Source organism: Chiloscyllium plagiosum, chromosome 12 (genome assembly GCF_004010195.1).
Source record: "Chiloscyllium plagiosum isolate BGI_BamShark_2017 chromosome 12, ASM401019v2, whole genome shotgun sequence".
NCBI lineage: Eukaryota > Metazoa > Chordata > Chondrichthyes > Orectolobiformes > Hemiscylliidae > Chiloscyllium > Chiloscyllium plagiosum.
This window is the reverse complement of record NC_057721.1, coordinates 44,526,700-44,539,965: the sequence shown is the minus strand read 5'-3', so window position 1 is coordinate 44,539,965 and position 13,266 is coordinate 44,526,700. Positions and strand designations below refer to the sequence as shown.

The following is a 13,266-nucleotide window of genomic DNA, read 5'->3' as shown; positions in this document are numbered from 1 at the left end:
TAAACCTTCCTCCAATCACCTTAAAATTGTGCCCCCTCATGATAGCCATTTCCACCATGGAAAAAATATCTCTGGCTATGCACTCACAATATCTTGTACATCTCTATCAAGTCACCTCTCACCCTTCTTCGCTGCAATGAGAAATGCCCTAGCTCTCTCAACCTTTCTTCATAAGACATGCCCTCCAGTCCAGGCAGCATCCTGGTAAATTGCCCCTGCACCTTCTCTAAAGCTTGCACATCTTTCCTATAATGAGGTAACCAGAACTGAACACACGATTCCAAGTGTGGTCTAACCATAGAGCTGCAGCATAACCTTGTGGCTCTTAAACCCCCTGGCAAATGAAAGCATATGTTTGCTTAATAACCCTATCAACCTGGGTGGCAACTTTTAGGGATCTATGGACATGGACCCCAAGATCCTTCTGTTCCTCCACACTGCCAAGAATCCTGCCTTTAACCCTGTATTCTGCATTCAAATTCAACCTTCCAAAGTGAATGGCTTCACACTTTTCCAGGTTGGACTCCATCTGCCGCTTATCAGCTCAGTTCTGCATTCTGTCAATGTGTTGTTGCGTCCTACAACAGCCCTACATCCTATCCACAACTCCACCAACCTTCGTGTCATCAGCAAACTTACTAATCCACTCTTCCACTTTCTCATTCAAGTCATCTATAAAAATCACAAAGAGCAGAGATCTCAAAACCGATCCTTGCGGAACACCTCTGATCACCGAGTTCCAAGCTGAATACTTTCCATCTACCATCACCCCCCCCCCCCCCACCGTCTTCAATGGGCCAGCCAATTCTGTATCCAGAAAATACAGGTTTCCTCTATCCCATGCCTCTTTACTTTCTGAATGAGCCTAACCTGGGGAACCTTATCAAATGCCTCACTAAATCCATGTCCACCACATCCACTGCTCGACCTTCATCAATGTGTTTTGTCACTTCCTCAAAGAATTCAATAAGGTTTTTGAGGCATGATCCGCCCCTGCCACCTGATTAAATAGTGTATATCAAACTCTTAAGATGGTGGAGACGCTGCTACTGCAACCTGAATTGCACCCAAATGGGGAAACAGGTTCATCACTGCAAACACTTTCATAGCTACTGAGAATGCTATCCTCATCCTGTTCTGAGGCTGAGGATCTATGTGCTTTGACGAGCATCTCCTTTGTGAAATGAAAATGGTGATGAGGGCCCTGCCTCTGTAGTGTGTGGATATTGTGCAGTTTCCCAACATTTCTCCAAACTGTGAAAATGAATTGCTGAGAGGATTTCATTATAATGGGAAATTCAACAATTTCTGCATTAATACATTGTCTAAAACTAAACCCCAATCCATTTCATTCTTGTTGACAATCGCAGAAGAATTAGTTGAGGTTCTTATTTTGAGGCCAAACCTTCTCTTCTTGGTCTGTTTTACCAAAGACCAGTAAACAATTTAAACTATCTTACACCAGACAGTCAATACTTACTTGCTGTGGTTTTTGCAAAATTTTAATAGCATAAAATTGAAATTACTGACCAGTACAAATTGAAGATATTAATGTGTTGAAAAACAATACTTCATATTAATTTCACTTCACAGGCTAGAAGTTTTTTTAAAATCATATATTCAGGTAGTCAGTGATGTGGGGCACATCGAGGGTAACACCATATGAGAAAATAAATATCTGGGAGAGAAATAAAATTAGACCATGAGTTTTTGAGTTGATGTTTGTCAATTGCATGAACTGCTTTGAACTTCAAGGAATCTAGGGCAGTCAAACAGGAAAATCAATAAGACAATTGGTGCTCCTCAATTTTTACACAGAAGTAATAAATCTGAATGTGGCATTCCAAGCAGCATTGAAGTGAATTTATTCTTTTACCCTCATAACACTGTCTTTTCTAAAAAAAACTTCTTTTTGCTCGGGTCAGTACAAAAGGAAGACATCATGATTAATCTGCCAGGATTTAAGCTGCAAAATTGATCTGTAATAAAATACCAGACATAATAGCAATAATGTGTTTCTGATTTCCCAGTTGTGTCCTATTGAAGGTTCCTGCATGTCAATGCAGTAGTCTTTTAGGTCAGTTCAGGTATGCTCCTACTTATCCATTAATCTCTCTACCTTAGCAGACATTTAGTGTGTGATCATCTACAGAATTCCACTTTCTTATGGGTCTGTAGGTTATTACTTCTCAATCTCTTCTGTCTCATTGATTAAGCTGTCATTTGACATTGACTTGTATACCTCAGAGCAAATGCAAAGCCTTTCACTCATCCATTTGATATAAGCTCCCTCACTGATGGTAGTGTAAAAATTTACTGTAGTACATGAAGGACCATCGGCATTTTGTTCATTTGTAAAGAGATACAATAATTGGTTACATTGCTTGAATGGCACTATCTCACATTAAATATAAGGCAAGCTCGCTCACCAAATTCTGGAAATCATAACAATTCACTGGAAATGGAAAGTTGCGGAAATTGAAGTCATAATAATCAAAAGCTGTAACTGGAAGTCCAACCAAAAATAAGCTAGATGACAATCTGAAAGGCTCAACTCTGCAGAATATTGAAACTAGAATAAAATCTGGACCCATGTAATTCTTGTCATTAAATGGAACTAGTAGAAAACCCACCCATAAGAAATCAAGAGTGCATCAAGTGTAGTCATCATTCATGAAGGGCTGAATGAGTCCTACACCATCACCAAACTCACCCCAGTGGAGTGCATTAAGCTTTGCCCACAGGCTGCCAACTATATCAATTTCAAAGTGTTCAGTGATTTGGCAAATGTAACATAGATAAAATGTAATGGGTATAAATGGGAGGTTGTCCATTTTCGTAGCGAAAGCAGGAAGGCATATTATTATGAGTGGTGATAGTTTGGGAAAGGGAAAGGTGACAGACCTGGATGTTCTTGTACACCAGTTGCTGAAAATAACCATGCAGGTGCTGCAGATGGTGAAGGCGGCAACTGGCACATTGGCCTTCATGTCGAGATGACTTGAAGCAGGGGTAGCTTGTTGCGATTGTTCGAGGCCTTGGTGAGGCTATATCTGGTGTACTGTCCCCATTGTTTCTAAGAAAGGGTTCTCAAGCTACGAAGGAAGTGCAATAAACTGACTGATGCATGAAGACAGACTTGGTTGGTCAGGTTTATATTCACTGGGGTTTAAAAGGGGTGATCTCATAGAAATTTATAAAATTCCAAGAAGCCTTGACTAAGGAGTCCATAACTAGAGATCACAGTTGAAGGAAATGGGATGGGCCATTTAGGACTAAGACGAGGAAACATTTCTTCATCCAAGGGGTTAGAGACCGTGAATTCTCTCCCACAGAAAGTGGTTGAGACCAATAAGTTGAATGTTTTCAAGAAGAAGTTGTATATAGCACTCAGGACAAGGAGTACATAGAAAAAGCGGCAAGAGTGAAAAACTCCATAGAGGCTGGAATCCTGTCACTAAGTCACTGTTTCTTCACATGTGCAAAGTCCTTGACACTGATCCAGTTCCCCCTGAGCCAGCTCTCCGAGAGACCAGGATGTCCCACACTCCTGTTTATTTTTTTTTTCCACACTACTGCCTAACTGCGGTAGAGACACCATTTTATTTTTTTTTCTTTTTACACTCCTGTTTATATCTATCAACCAGGGCCTCCTGATTGGACCAGATTAACAGCCCCAATCAGGGAATTTATAATCTATGAGGTCTGCTTGGCTGACCTCATTACAATCATGACAGAATAGAGTACTGAGTTGGATGATGATCCATGATAATGTTGAATGGCAAAGCTGGCTCAAAGGGCTGAATGACCTACTCGTGCTCCTCTTTCCTATGTTTCTATGTGACATTGGATACCATGCTCTTTTGGTACCATGGCAAGGAAATCTGATCAGAGGGATTCAAACATGGCAGTTCAGGCAAGGTGTGAATTTATTTGGGACACAACAAATATGGTGAAGGACCACGAATTCTAAGAGATGGGTGGTAGTTTGCAAGGTGGTTGAGGCCCTAGCACTTTTAATTTAAGGAAATAGGTATTGATGGCAGAGTTGAAGAATAGTGAGACTGTACTTGAACAATGTGAACTGTTCACAATATTAGCTACTGAAAAGACCAGGAAGGGAAGTTTAATAATACCAAAATACTGCAGATGCTGTAAATCTAAAGTAAAAACAGAAAATGCTAGGGAATCTCAGCAGTTCTGACAGAGAAACAGAGCTAATATTTTGAATCATATTAGACTCAATGTTAATTCTGTTTCGCTATCCACAGGAAGTGAAGTTTAACGTGAGTAGAGTTGTGGGAACAGCAAGTAGACCTTGTGGTCAAAGAAGCTTGGGAGAAAAGAAATAGGAGTAGGACATGGAATTCAGTCCCTCAAACCTGCCTCACCTTTTGTCAAAATCCAAGGCTGATCTGCATTAGGCTTTAACTCCACTTTCATACCAGCTCAGCATAACTCTAAACTCCCTGACATTTCTAAAATCTATCTGCCCCCCTCACTAAGTATGTTCAGTGATCTCTCTGCCACAACTCCCTGGGGTACAGAACTTCAAAGGTTCACCACCCTCTAGGAGCAGAAATTCCTTCCCACATCAGTTTTAAATGAGAGTCCTATTATTCTTTATCTATGTCCTGATTCCCCAATAGTGGAACCATGCTCAGAACATCTACCGTGTCAACCACCTCAGAATCTTGTATATTTCAACAAGGTCATCCCTCATTATTCTAAATTCTAATACATTAAGACCTAAAATGTTAAACCATTCTTCATAAATCAACCCCTTCAATCTAGGACTCAGTCTTGTACATTTTTTTGAACTGCCTCCAATGTCAGAATCTCCTTTTTTAAATACGGGGAGCAGGACTGTACACAATACTCCAGGTGCAGCCTCACAAACATTCTGTACAACTGTAACAAGACTTCCCTGTATTTAAACCTCAACACCCATCATGAAGGTAGATAGAAAGTTAACTGGAAAGAGATGTGAGTTCAGGGGTAGGACAAAGTGGTTCCTTAGAGAAAGTTTGGTCTATTGGGCAAATGACAGGTAGGGAAATAACAGACAGCTGATTGGCTGGGCTCAAATTCAACAACAAAGAAGTCTATGAGCTCCTTGCACTTGAGTCATTGAGTCATCTGCAATTTCTATGTGCAAACTGGTTATTATTTATTAGGAATGTATACAAAAGAAAGCAGTTTTCCAAAATAAGTTTTAACTCTACTCATTGACACAGATGATTATTCAATAGAAGTGCAGAACAATGTACCATAACTTCCCTTTTGGAAGTGATGTTAAATTAATCTTTATATATAAAGAGATTGTAAAAGTTGAAACAATACCTTGTGACCGTTTCCTGCTGTTTGAAACCATTACTCTGACTGTGTTGATGTTCAGCTTAAGTGCCTTTCTGTAGAGTATTTAGGGATCAAAAATTAAAAATCAACAAACAGAGTAAATTGGAATCATGACTGAATTGTATTGCGAAGAACTTTCCCCAAGTGTGAGAGGAATGAAAGTATGTATTGTGTCCATTGTTCTAATCAATGCACCTGTGAAAAATGATATATGTTTAATAAGTGTCAAGTAATCTGATCTTGGGTAGAATGATGATCTGTGTGGAAATTGAAAATTTAATATTAATAGTTTATAAATAATTTGTACAACTATGAAAAAAAATTAAATATTCAATTCTGATTCTATTTTAATTTAGAACAGAAAATGCAAGTAACTTTCAGAAAGCCAGGCTGTAGCTGTGGCGGGAGCAGACAAGTTAACATTTCAGGGTGGGTTCCTTCATCAGAGCTACAAGGTATTACAGATGAACACAATAGGAACACTCTCATCTCTGAGTTAGGAAGATGTGGGTTCAAGTCTGCTCCAGAAAGTTAAACGTTTTGTCTAGCTAATGCCCCAATGCAGTATTAGAGAGTTCTAAATGGTTAGAGATGCTGTCTTTTGGATGAGATAATAAAATAAGTGCTGTCTATCCTCTCAAGATGTTATGGCATCATCCACAGAAGAACAGAAGACTTCTCCCAGTGCCCTGAGCAGTACTTATCCTTTGACCATAAATATAAAAATAAAATACTAGAGATGTTGGAAACATGAAAGAAGAACAAAAAAAATTCTTAAAGGATTCTGATGAAGGATCATAAACCTGAAAAATTAGTTCTCTTTCTCTCCACTGCCTCACCTGCCAGTTTTAGCACTCTTTGTTGCTTTTATCCCTCAGGGGATTTGGTTGTTATCATAGTTCTACTTGAGAGAGGTAGTTTTATGCAAACTGGCTGCTGCATTTCTTGCGTGACAGCAGTAAAATGGATCAGAGTGAGGGAAAGAGAAACAAAATAAAAGAATGGCAAGACAACACAAGCAGGAAAAGAAACTGAACAGCCTGCAGAAAGTTGATATTAGAACTGTGGTGATAAAGTACAATTAAGAATTTTTAAAATGTATATATAAAACATAGAATGTCATTGCTATATGACAGAAAAGTGTTGCTGAAACTCAAAGGAAGAATTTACAAGAATTTTATGAGACTTATTACATAACATTGAAACTTGGGCAAAAGGAAAAGCAACTAATAAAATTGGATACTGAGATGGATGTGTGGAGTAACAAGAAAGGGCAAAAATCAGGAACCAGCACATCAGGAGATCAGTGAAGATTGCAGGACCATCAAGTGGCTGGGAAGAGATTGAAGTGGTATAATGGTCTATTGCAGAGTAAGAGAGGAAATAAGTTGAGATAAATGATGGGGATGGATTGATGTGAAGAAAACTAGGATGCCCACAAGTGGGTGGAAAGATGTGGTGGCAACAGACTTGGACATAGTGTGATTGGAAGAGGAATGAGTGACTGACAGAAGGAGATGCAGGAGGTGATCAACTAGCATTGTGATAACCCCATGTAAATTGTGAGAAGCAGGCAGGAGACTAGCAGACCGGGATGGGATTAGCCAGCTGGATAGGTAATCATAGAAAACAGGCTGCAGGGATCCAACAGCCTTACAGAAGAAAAAGCAGGTAAGGTCCAAGGAGCAGTTTACACTTTTGCTACTTGAAAATAAATATATGAAGTGGACAGTCCATCTATTAGAGCCCTGGCCACATCATTAATCAAGCTCCTGAACTAATTCAACGTGCTTGCTTTTCTAGTTTTAAATGCTTCTATTTTCATCAGCCTAATTTCCATCCCTTTAGCAGGTATTCACCGTATCTTGAGTTTGTCCCTTACTTTATTCTTGGTGCTCCACTTGAGCGACTTACCAGTCATTCCATTTCTTTTCCTGTGTCTGGGTGCTCACACATTTTGTGTTCTTCCACCTTCTCTTTAATTTGTTCCTTGTGAGATGATCCTTCTCGAAGAATACTTTCAGTTCAGACAGCATGTGTTTCCTCTGCAGATGCTGCCTGACTTGCTGAAGTTCCGGAGAACTGTATCTGTGCCCATGCTACAGAGAGCAGTCAGAAGGTCACAAAGATCTAAAGATCCTTAGTGAGCCTGGTCCAGCTACATAAATTCAACTTGGATCTTTGGCATTCTCTTGGAAAAACTGTATTCATTACTGTCCATGGGGAACACCAGGCAAGCCTAACCTTTTGGGGCATTCTTCAGTTTGAACACCCCAGAGACTGATGTGCAGCAAACTGAGGTAGGACTAATGCAAATGGATTCTCCTGCTTAGTCCAAATGTTAGTACTGGGATTATGCTTAAGGCAGATTCTGATCCAGCACTGCCCCTAAAAAGACATAAGGAAATCCTCAAAATCCAGATACTAAGGATTTCTAGTTCAATTTCTTCTCCCTTGCCTCTCTAGTCAGAACAGAAAAAGGAAAATTTCTGTCAAAGATGTACTTTCTTATTGCAATTCAATGAGTAAAGAGAATGGCAGTAGAACGAATTGGCAATAAGTTGACATAGGCATCCTGGGACAAAAGATCTTTTTCTGTCCTGAATGATTCTACGATTGTCATGTTTTGACCACAGATCCGTCATGCGTGTGATCGAGGAAGACTGAATGCATAGCAACAATATTCTACCAATCCAATGCTTGTAATGCCATGGAACAAAAAGAACATTTCAATCCTTGTGCGAATTGAAATGTGACAATTGCAGCATTACATCAGTGAGTATGCATTGGGAAAAGAAGAATGCAGTTTGAGTTCCTTCTCCTGATCATAATCCAACAATCCCAATGGGAAAGTACACGTACAGGTCTGCTCCCCATTCCAAACAGGGTCATGTTGAATCATAATGTTAAAACAGTTTATTGGCATTCACTGGAGAGATTTTGAGATGAATAATGGACATTAGGTAAAAGGCGAAGGCTTACCAGGCCCTATAGATTGTAACTCAGTAAGTCAGTGTCTTTAGAACTGGAGAAAACTAATTCACATTGGAGAGAGAATTTCTATATGTAACAATGTATTTAGGTTTCGATCTGACTTTCAGTAACAGTTTTACAAATGTTAACCTGACATCTGATTTAAAAAAAACACATTAAGAGTTTTCAAAGTCACAGATTCCAAAAAGTCACGTTTTATTGGATTTGTAATGCGTAACTCACACTGTATTGTTTATTCCTCTCTTACCCTGTAAAGAAACTCAAGCAAATTTAGATAATAGCTAAATGGACAAAAAGTTAAATGTTTTTCCCCCATTTTAGAAAAACGTCCTGCTTTATACCAATATATAGTGAATTGGAATAGAGAGTGTTGAGGCAATGGTCACAATGGTGAGTGCCTATGTTGCAGTGGGATAGGTAAAGTAGAGGTGGCAGTGGAATAAATGGAAGGGCTGGGTTTAGACAATAATTGTGATGGGGAGAGGGATGTTCTGTAGCAGTAGTCAGGCCAAGAAGTGCCAAGGTAGCGTTCAGGTCGGAGGGTTGCGAGGGTTGAGGTAATAGTTGGATGAGAGGGTTGAGGTTGTGGTTGCGTTGTGAGAATAGTGGCAAATCGAGGTAGCATTTGGAATTGGGGTGAAGTTATCTGAGAGAAACCTGTGGTGGGATATAGACCTGGGAGGGTCAGTCTTGCTCCTTCTGGCTTCAGTTTGAGGTTATCACTTTCTTTTCAGAAGCGCACATTTTGGTAGCAGCCTGAAATCAGCCCCTTTATGGATCTGTTAGTTAGGCCAGAAATAGACCTAGCTTTCCTGAAACCACAGTTAGGCCAACACCTGATATATTGATGGCAGGAGTTAATTTGGTAATGGGACCATCAAATAGTTGTCATGCTCCTTATCTAACAGTGGTTTCTGGTGTGGGACTGAAAGCCCATAGCAACATGGTTGATACTGTACTTTCAGCTCAGAATTCATGTGACTGCCACAGACTGCTTGAGAAGATCCTGCGGTGTCTGAAATAGATGCAGTTTTGACAAATGTGTGGAGTCATACATTTCACTTAAGTTCTTTCTGTGATGTCTCTTATCCCTTTCTTTGTCACACTATGTTTCTGGAACATTGCACATGTGCATTATTTTTGTTGCCTAGGAATGTTTTTGAGGAAAATGCCCTTAAATCAGAAATAAATCATATTTAGTGGTTAATAAACATACACTATGTTAAAGTTTTGAAGCAGGCTTCAGAATTCCTTATGAATGATTCATAATATTCAGGGGTAAAAGTAAAAACTTCCATCCCAAGTGATTTTAGGGAATGGCTCAGAAAGAACATTTATTGCTTCTAATGCACAGTAGCTCTAATTACTGCTGCAAAAGAACAGTGAGAACATTAGTGGCTACTGGCTCCATTCAATCCTACTTGCAGGAAATGAGCTTTGATGCAAAGCTGACTCCAGGACCTCAAGGGACAGCTACGTTCAAGACTGAAGTTGTTGATGGAGATGGGAGTGAAGGGAAAGAGAGAGATGATTACATAATAAAATGGAAGGGAGAGAGAGAGTGTCTGAGTAACAAATAAAATTAAGGTTTACGTTCTTTGGAGCTGCTAAAGATGCTTCTCTTTTACAGTTGTGGAGGGAGGAAAGTTGAATAACACTTACTGATGAAATAAAACCACATCAAATGCAACAGTCTCAACAGGGAATTGAAGTAATGCTCTGAAACAAGCTGTGTCCCTGTATGGGAAAACAAATGTGGTGCTTGCCAAATACTGATCAGTCAACATAATGCCTTGCCTTTCAAGTAACTGAGCATGGATGGGGTTGGGGCGGGGAGGTGGCGGAAGAGCGGGAGATGGCAGAACAGAGAGTTTGTTGGGTTTTTTCTTAGGTCACTGAAAGTTTTTTTCAAAATAGTCACAGCATCATTAGCTTTATAATTTTCTGTCAGCCCAGCTCCTGAAGTTGATAGGTTGAGGTGACATGGTGGGGAGAGGGCAAAGGAGAGTGTGTGCAGGCTTAGCTTGGGATGCATAGGGACTATTATTAAGAGTCAGGGTAATGGGTACAGGTCAGCATAGTTGGTTTGGGGCAGGCATGGAGAATAGGCAGAAGGGCATTGGGTGGCATGGAGTGTAGTATACATTTCTTACATTACAACAATGGCTTCAATTCAAAGGTACACCACTGGCTGTAAAGCAGAAGGTACGAAAGATGACATATAAATGCATGTTTATCCTTATAAATATCCCTGGATTAGAGAGATGAAAATAAATTGAGTTCTTTTGCCCATTGCAGTTCAAACTATATTGGAAGACCATGTGTTCATGTCTATGTTTGGCTAATTTGGAATCAATGTTGGAATCACATACAACAAGCTGCAGCACTCACTATTGTTATGAAGTTGTAGGTGTGTACTGTACCTTTAAGAGAGTGTGAAAGCTGGCAAGGACTTAACAAGCACAGAGTGTGCCGAAAAGTTTAAAAATGTAACATTTGGCTGTGAAACAAATAGCTGAGTGGAGTTGCTATTTTACACAACAAATTCAAATTCAGTTTAAATTATCCTCCAAGGTAACAAAATCCAGTCGCATTTGAATTTTACTGTTTTGACGATGTCAAACCATGAGATGATCCGATATTTTGGGGTATAAAAATCTGGCATTTTGAACAGTTAGCCAGAGTGGCAAAGAGCACCAACAAACAGACTGCCAGTAGTGACACCCTCGGAAGTGTAACAGAAAGACCAAAGAAACAACCCAGGAAAATCTACAGAGGAAGATACAGAGGAGAAGTGACATAGCTGACTGGTTTTGAAATTTGATTTTTTTGTTAACTTAATCAGGCGATTTTATCGGATCAGTATATTGTTAGAGTGGGAGGTAGATAGATCAATCAGACAAAAGAGGCTTGCAGTGTAAATAGTTGTTTTTAATGTTCTCTCTTTCTTGGAGTTAAATAACAAATTGTTAAATTTTTCTTTAAATAGTGGGATTTGGTAGTTCTTTGTCACTCATACTTTTACAGATTATGAGGCGAGGTGAGCTTTTCTGTGTATCTGGTTTAAATTAGCAGAAGGGTTTACCCCGTGTCATAACACTATCAAGATTCACAAATGCCTAGTGATCTCCCTGGACAAGATACCAAAGGGCAATCCAACCCCTGCAAAGCTACTTCAGTAACCAATTAATGCCTTTCAGAGAGAAGAGGGGATGAATTTGGCAAAAGGAAAAAGATGTATTTTTATTTTTTAATTAAAATGTTTAATATTGCCAAACACAATACATAAGAACACAAAAAGATTGGAACAGGAGTAGACTGTATGGTCCATCAAGTCTGTTTCAACATGAAATACCATCATGACCATCCTTGGGATTCAATTTCATTCTCTCTTCATATTCCTTGATTCTCTGAGACCATAAGATCTAGAAGCAGAAGTAGGCCATTCAGCCCATTGAGTCTATTCCACTATTTGATGAGCTCACAGCTAATTTTCACTCTAAGTTATGCAGTCTCTGCATGACATAGAATATAGAATACAAGAAGAAACAGGCCCTTCAGCTCACCCTGTCTGTGCTGACCATGATACCATTACAAACTAATCTGCCTGAAAATGGTCCATCTCCCTCTATTACCTACCTGTTCACGTACCTGTCTAAATGCCTCTTAACTTTTGCTATCATATCTGCTTCAACTACTTCCACTGGCAGTGCAGTCCGAACATCCTCTCTGTCTAAAAACCTCTTTCTTTGTACATCTCCTTTAAGCTTGTTCCCTCTCATCTTAAACCTAAGCCCCCTAGTATTTGACATTTCCACCCTGGGGAAAAGTGCTCCAACTATTCACCCTATCCATGCCTCTCATAATTTTATATATTTCTATCAGGTCACCCCTCAGCCTTCGAAGCTCTAGCAAAAACAAACCAAGTTTGTTCAACCTCTCCTTTTCTTTAATATACTCCAATTCAGGCAGCATTTTGGTAAACCTCTTTTGCACCCTCTCCAAAACCTCAACATCCTTCCTATTGTATGGGGACCAGAACTGCACACAATACTCCAAATGTGACCTAAATAAAGTCTCACACAGCTGCAACATGACTTGCCAATTTCTTTACTCATTGCCTCGACTGATGAAGGCAAGCATGCCATATACCTTCTTTTTTATCTTATCCACTTGTGCTGTCACCTTCAGGACTCCAGAGGTCCATACAAGACAAAACAAAATTGTGGGAACACTGATCATAGTTGATTTGATTATCATCAATTCCACTTTCTTACTATTTTTTTCCCATAATCTTTGAGCCTCTTATTGCTTAAGAATGAGTTTATCAAAACCTTGAATATACCTAATGACTCAGTCCCGACAGCCAAATTCACAAATTCACCGCGCTTAGAATAGAAATTACTCCTTATCTATGTGTTAAATGGGTGATGTCTCATTCTGAGATTATGCCCTCTCTTCCTAGACTCTCCTACACATGGAGACACACGCTCTGCATCTACCCTTTACAATTGCCATATGCTTTAATAAAGTCACCTTTCATTCTTCTAAACTCTAATAAGTACAGACTACTCAATCTCTTCTCATAAGAAAATCTCTCTGTACCCAGGATCAACTGAGTGAACCTTCTCTGAACTGCCTCCAATACCAGTATACATATCCTTAGGTAAAGGGATTAAAACCATTTACAGTATTCTAGTGTGGTCTAACTAATGCTTTGTTTAGTTTCTGTAAGATAACAATATGGTTATACATCATTCCCTTTTAAATAAAGGCTGACAGAGCATTTGCCTTCCATTTGCAGACTCTTTGTTTTCCATGTCACTTGCCCTCCCATCTACTTTTTTGTCATCTGCGCACCCTGTCTGGAGGAAAGAACTCTTACTCATAATCCTTCACATGAAGAAATTTCTC

At 39.5% G+C, this 13,266-nt stretch overlaps 1 protein-coding gene across 1 annotated transcript in view; it reads right to left on the bottom strand.

Annotated features, from left to right (window-relative positions):
- The window catches only part of LOC122555183 (immunoglobulin superfamily member 3-like), a 243,563-nt gene that overhangs the window by 52,852 nt on the left and 177,445 nt on the right, over window positions 1–13,266 (bottom strand). The gene's annotated exons all lie outside the window — the stretch shown is intronic.